General features: G+C 37.3%; 1 long non-coding RNA gene across 1 annotated transcript; it reads left to right on the top strand.

The window, feature by feature from the left end:
* Window positions 1-645: 645 nt before the first annotated feature.
* Window positions 646-4,129, top strand: LOC129010801 (uncharacterized). The gene is made up of 3 exons (XR_008493058.2): window positions 646-750; window positions 3,003-3,114; window positions 3,820-4,129. It is a non-coding gene; the product is annotated as an uncharacterized LOC129010801 (long non-coding RNA).
* Window positions 4,130-7,399: the final 3,270 nt, after the last annotated feature.

Below are 7,399 nucleotides of genomic sequence, written 5' to 3'. Positions count from 1 at the left end.
TATCTGGAGGTGCATGCCTTCCTACAAAGAGTGGGGCTTAGAAAAATCTGGGAAAGAAGGAAAATCTGTAGGAAACATAGAAGCTTTGGAACTTGGTCCTGGCCACTTGAAAGCCGTTTTGATTTGAAGCCAAAGCCCCTAGGGGGTGGGGGGATAGCGGGGGTAGAGTGAAGGGGGAAGTAAACAAAAGGGCAGAAGACAAAATTGTAGTATAAAACCCCAACCCAGGGAATTCAGTTTCGAGAACCAAAAAAGAAGAAAAATGAATCGCAAAGCTTAAGGGATACAGATTCATTTCTTTGTGTTTTCTTGAGAGCTTGGGTAGTACCTTTCTTTTATTGTAAAATGAAACACAAAAGTTTTCCGACATTCTGGGGCATGCGTCTAACGTTAGACAAAGGTGAGGCACAATAAATCTGCATTGTCTTGAGTACATGAAAAAGGGCAGCATGAGGGGAGGAAATATGGTTGTTTTGGCATCCTGTTTTTAACCACCCATATTTCAGTCTGGGAGAAATGATTTGGGCCCAAGCAAAGTCCTGTGGTCTGCAACACTTCAGCTGGGGTGAGGGGGGAGAAGAAGGGAAATGGCTTCACCGGTTCTCTTCCCCAAAGCATCTAAAGGAATGTTCATTAATGATTTTTAGAAGAAATTCTTTTGGATTTTCATGGGGAGAAACCAAGAAGAGTTCTTCAGAAACTCAGATTTAAAAATTCCTTTTCTAGAGAATTAAAATATATTAATAACAGGTAAGTTTAATTCAGAAAAAAGTATATTCTCTGGGAATTCATAAAGCAATGTTTCTTTTGTTTGATGTAGGTACTTGTCTCTAGATCCTAATGTACCTGCATTTCTGAGCCATAGTTTTGCTTCTCCATATATCCCTAACCTCTTTTACTCCTTCCTCTTCCTCAGTGAATTTGACTCATGTAGTTTGTTGATGTGTGTGATAGTGAGCTCTTGGTTTAACTCTCTCTTTAGAGACAGAGAATAAGACAATATAGGAAAGGAAAAAGAAGAAAAGAAGGGAGGGAAGGAAGGAAAAGAGGAAGGGAGGAAAGAAGGGAAGAAAGAAAGGGAGGAGGGAGGGAAGGGATGGAGAGGAAGGAAGGGAGAAGGAAAGAAGAGGGGAAGGAAGGAAGAAAAAGGATCAAGACATAACAAATCCATTTGCTTCAATCATGTAATCAAACCATTCCTATTTCTGAACACTCCCTCAGCTGTGGCACATCTGGAGATACCGAGGAAATGAGTTCACAGAGCTTTGAGCTTTGTTTCTGCTGAGTTGGCTGTTCTGTTATACAGATAAGGGGTGTGTGTGTGTGTGTGTGTGTGTGTGTGTGTGTGTGTGTGTAATGTACATTTAATTCACAAAACAGTTACCTGACCATCCAGATGACTTTATAGTTTAGACTGAAGCTTCTCAAACTATCTGTGGCAAAGGACCAGTTTTTAAATGTCCAATCAGCCATAAACTGGTGTTTTAATCAAATGTAACAAAAATTTATTTCTAGAAAAATTAAATTTAAAAACACCCCAAATCATACAAAATGCAAGCCTCTCATATTTAATATCAGATTCAAAAGACAGGCCGGGCACAGTGGCTCACGCCTGTAATTCCACCACTTTGGGAGGCCGAGGCAGGTGGATAACCTGAGGTCAGGAGTTCAAGACCAGCCTGACCAATATGGTGAAACCCCATCTCTAGTAAAAATACAAAAATTAGCCAGGCGTGAGGGTGTCTGCCTGTAGTCCTAGCTACTCAGGAGGCTGAGACAGGAGAATCACTTGAACCCGGGAGGCCGAGGTTGCAGTGGGCAGAGATCATGCCACTGTACTCTAGCCTGGGTGACAGAGCGAGACTCCTTCTCCAAAAAAAAAAAAGACAAAAAAATTTCATGTCAGATGACTAGAAAAGTTTCTAAGTGCTCACTCTCAGTTTCGCTCAACTCATTGCAGTGTGGTGCCAATCTGCCCAGGTCCAGCACCGTCCAGGGAACACTGTTTGCATAGTACCAGTGTAGATGTTCTATAAAGAAAAGGTCTCTAAATAAAAGGAAAGGGATAACAGTTTATATTTTTTAAGTTCAAAGTTATTAACTTACTATTGAAGTATAGACAACAAGATAAATTCCAGTATTTTTCAAATAATTTCTTTTAAAGAAAACATTTAATTGCCTGGACAGTGTTGATTTTTAAAAAATCACTGAAGTGTTTGCTTAAGTAAAATAAACTATATACATGGATTATCTCTGTTATCATATGGGCCCTATTTGTATTCAAGCACAGGAAGAATGAATTGATTTTGACACAAATAGTTTTAAGAATGAAACCGTTTCTAAAATGTAAATAAGGGTATGGTATTCTGAAATGCATATTCAGCTGGTTGACGTGACATACACATTCTTGCATGCCATGTTATTTTTTTTCAGCTCATCGTTCTTTACTCAAATGTAATGAACTAATGTAGACCATTGCCTAATTTAATGTTGACTGAAGTAGTTTGAATTCACATATTGGGTTGAAATGGCCAGGAATAGTGTAGAGCACTGAAAAGACTCTAAGTGAATTGCGTGTTTTCATTTTGAACCGTAAGATATTTACCAATTCCCACTGATCTCAAGTTGCCCTAACGAACTTTCCACACAGAGGCTAATAGAATTTATGTCCCTAAAAGCAGTAAGTTAAAGAAATGAAAGCCTGAGTCATAAAGAAATTCCCTGGTTATAAATGTATTATTTGTGAGAAATAGTTTATTTTTTAACAAACAAAGATGCAGAGCAGAGCTATTGCATATCATCCCCACATGGAACAAGTGGTGAAAGGACTGTTGGGTTATGCAAATCATATTATTGTTATCATATGTTTTCCTTAGCTGCAGCTATCACAGAGAACCTTTTGGGGAGGGTATTATTTACAATGCTCTATTGGTTAAGATCTCATGTTAGGATTCTGTTTTAATAGTAGTTTATTACCATCCCATATATTTTTTTCTTTCTAGATTTGACTTTAGATAAATGTCACACTCCAGTAAAGAGACTTTAAGAATTACTCAGTAATCAAACCATGTGAATTCAATGGTCTATATGCTTGGAATCTTAAGAAATTACTGAGTAAGTAAATTTCGGGTAGTGAATATGGAAAGCATTCACATATATAAACACGTAATTAAAAAATGGAACTAACATCCATTGAACAGCAATAAACTGACATGAATTGGCTGTATTGCGGCCAGCGAGAGGAGCTGGCTCTCTGATGGCTGAATTAGAGACTAGGACAGAATGTGAGAGCTGAGTAGGGGAACTTTTTGGGTGGCATGTAGCATCCAGGTGCACAAAGGTTTGGTGTTGGTGTATGACTTCGGACACCTCGGGATGCTGAAACTTCTTAAAAGTTGGGTGCAGCACACCAACATGGCACATGTATACATATGTAAAAACCTGCACGTTGTGCACATGTACCCTAAAACTTAAAGTATAATAATAATAAAATTTTTTAAAAAGTTGACCTATTTAAATTGTTTGCCTCCCAATGGGACCCTTCGAGTGTTCCTAGATGATAGGAACCATCCAGTTTTGTCAAAACACATGCATAAATCTAAAGGGTTCTGTGCTCTGCGAGAGGCAGTTTTGTGGAGAAGACAAACAGATCCAACTGTCTCTCAGTTGGATCTGTTTTGGACCCCAGCGGGTGGTTTGCCATCTTTTGGCATGTTCTGGGTCTCTGTACACTGTTTCTGCTCCCATTCTTGCACTTGTTAATATATAGCTCCCAGCTGGTTGCTCTCTAAGTGCCACTCACAATCCATATTTCCACAGTGATGACATTGGCTGTCTCGGTTTTAGGAACCGCCAGAAATAGCCACTAACCAAGAGAAAGAGAGCAAGGACTAGCCCTGAATAATTGGTCAACAATGCTGATTTCGTTGGTTTCCTGTTCCTTTTGCTTCCTGGAAAATACAGACCTACAAAGCAAACATTGTGTGTGGGTTGATGCTACAGCATCGTCTGAACTTGGAAGGATGATCGTGGATTCTGATGCCTCGTGGTCTCACTACAGGTCTAATTTTCATGTGTTTTAGGAGTCTTGGGATTAGGTTATGAACTCTGACTCTGGGCAAATGGAAACATCAGGCGAGAATTATTTATCTCATAACATTTCTTACAAGGTATTAACTTTTGGACCATTTTGGAGAAGATGAGCAAATTCATTTCTCAAGACCAGCAGGGGTGGTTGCTATGAGCAGGCCTGGGTCAGCACATAAGACCTGCCCTTGCTGACCTAGGAAGTTTCTATATATGATGAAAATCTTTTTCAAAATCATATGATGGTAACTGGCAGGGTGTCACTAGATTATGTAGATAATGGTTTATGTTAACAACAACTATTTTGTTAAAAAGTATTTGTCGAACTTCTACTTTGTAAGAGGCCTTCTTCCAGGTGCTGGGCAGTAGTACCTCTTCATTTTACTTTGAACTCTTTCTTTGTTATTTTATTTCATTCACATTTGTAAGTTCAGCCAGAGTAAAATCTTTTCTTAACTCAAATTTTTATTTTGAATTGAGAAATAATAATTGTATATATTTATGGGGTGCAATGTGTTATTTTGATATATAAAAACATTGTATATAAAATGTTGTATATAAAAACATTGCAGCATGATTATATCAAGCTAATTAACATTTTTATCACCTTACATAGTTACCATTTTTATGTAGTGAGGACATTTACAATCTACTTTTTAAAGCAATTTTGAAACGTGATACATTATTAACTGGTTGCGATGCTGTGTAACAGATCTCGAAACTTATTGCTGCAACTGAAACTTTGTGTCCTTTCACCAACATCTCCCCATTCTATTCTCCCCACCCTGCCCCTCAGCCTCTGGTAATCACCATTCTACCCTCTGTGTCCACGAGTTGGATTTTCTCAGATTCCACATATAAGTGAGATCTTGTGGTATTTGTTTTTTTGCGCCTGGCTGATTTCACTTAGCACAATGTTCTCCAGATTCACCCATGTTATTGAAAATGACAGAATTTCCTTCTTTTCAAAGGTTGAATAGTATTCCACTACATTTTTTAATTCATTTATCTGTTGATGGACATTTATGTTGATTCCATATCTTGGCTATTGTGAATACTGCTGCAATGAACATGAAGGCACAGATATCACTCTGAGGTGCTGATTTCACTTCCTTTGGGTATATACCCAGAAGTGAGATTGCTGGATGATATGCAAATTCTATTTTTGTTTTTTTGAGGTGCCTCCACGCTATTTTCCACAATGGCTATACTAACTTACATTTCTACCAACAGTGTAGAAGCGTTCCCTTTTCTCTACATCTTTGCCAACATTTTTTATCTTTTGTCTTTTTGATAATAGCTGTTCTAACAGGGATGAGATGGTAGCTCATTGTCATTTTAATTTTCATTTCCCTGATAATTACTGATGTTGAGCATTTTTCATAAGCCTACTGGCTATTTGTATGTTTTCAAATAGCAAAATATTGATCTGACTGACTGTCTCTCTTTTTTTCTCCCTCTCTCCCTCTACACCCCACCCCACACACACTCCATTATAAATATTTATTGAGGTTGCAGTGGGAAAGACAATCATATAACTCTACCATTACTTGAGTATATTTAAAATTATTATCTGCAAGACATCTTGAATCCATGTCCCAGAAATGTTTTGATCTAGACTTTGCTGAAGTATATTTCAAGGTGGGAAATATTGGTTATTCATTTCAAAAATAGTAATAAGTAACACATTATGTTATATTGCTGAGGTGTGTAAGATACAGAACTGTAGAAATCTAAAGAAGGAAATACCTTTAAGGGAAGCTCTCCATGGAAACCTATCAAGCTATGAATTTGAAGCTTGCTAAGTGGCTTCTGGCAAAGCCACATCAATGGAACGGTTTATCACTTAACAATGTCTGCACATGGAATGCCATAGTTCTGTGGGCACTACAGCCAACGACTCATAGGTTTTCTGGACAGCTACACAAATGTTTTCTTTTAGTGTGATACTTAAAGTATTTGACTTTAATTCTGAAATTTTCTCTCATGCCTCCACATCTGAAAGAATTCAACGCTATCTTTATTTGAAGTCTGTCCTGGTTAGCAAGCTGGCTGGTGGTGATGTATCACATACAGTGGTTTCTGTGATGTGGGCTGCTGACTATGGAAAGATGAATGAAGATCACAATCACATTAAGTTTGAGGACTATGGTCAGACTTAAACCATTATCCTTGAGGTGTATGGCTGTTGATTTATCAATGTCCTCATTTTTATGAAGGAAATCTTCTCAAGGTTGCTGTATGCTCTGTGTGTGTTGTATGTCAAATAAGGTATAATGTTATGTTCTCTCATAACTTCATAAATAAGAATGTATTGCTTTGAGAGATGGAATAAAATGACAAGTTTTATTTGGCATCTATATATTTAAGAGTTCATGAAGAGATTAATGGTTGTTGGCCGCTGGTCAAATTTCTTTGATGTACACTATTTTTTTCCACTAAAATTCTGCACTTACCACTCCCTGGACGAGTTACCCACACATTTATGTACATAAATTATGGTGCATTTATTACATCATTTCCAACCTAGCTGGATAAAAGCACAGTGGGATTTTTTCCCTGTGTGCAATTTCCATTTTGGTGGCATTTCTGCTTCTTAATAAATTCCAGACAGTCAAAGTAGACACCCAAATTCTGTTTTTATGTATTTCAGCTTTCTGTGTTCACCTACACTTTGTTTGGGAGACATCCTATTGGGAAGTTACTTAGATTTCTGAATATTTGATGAGCTTTTTGCAGAAATGGGGATCTGGAGACTCATATAATCTCATTGTATGTAGTATACTTTTTCTTTTTTAACTCTGTACTTCAATTTTTGATAACTTAGATGTGGTATTTAATAACTTGTTGACTTAGTTTTATTATTTACTAATAGTTTCAACTTTGATCTCTTTCAGAAGGATGTTGTCAGAAGGATGTTGAAAAAAATCCAAAATGAGTTCTGGAGAAGATATAAAATGTATCTCCTCTATTCATATATCTATATATATATGTTGATCTTCAAAGATAGGCCAACTTTCTAACTTCTGTCACTTTACTAGCATGAAATGCAAAGGTGCTCAAATGCCCTCAAGTGGTCTCAGCCCACACTGACCTCTTTCTGTTACTTATTTTCCTTATTTCTCTGTATACTGAATGCAGAATTTGGCTTTTTCTGCTGCTTAAAATTAACATCTAAAGGAGGAGTGTCTATGTATTTTTGTCCTGGTGTTTCTCATATTTTAATACTAACACAGCACTGAATAATGTTTGCTGTGCAAATAAAAATTTAAACAAATGCCAGATCGATAAGGTTAGTGTTTTGATTTTGCCT

This window comes from Pongo pygmaeus, chromosome 10 (genome assembly GCF_028885625.2).
Source record: "Pongo pygmaeus isolate AG05252 chromosome 10, NHGRI_mPonPyg2-v2.0_pri, whole genome shotgun sequence".
In the NCBI taxonomy this organism is placed as follows: domain Eukaryota; kingdom Metazoa; phylum Chordata; class Mammalia; order Primates; family Hominidae; genus Pongo; species Pongo pygmaeus.
Note: the sequence above shows the minus strand (reverse complement) of the source record. Positions and strands in the feature narration are given on the sequence as shown.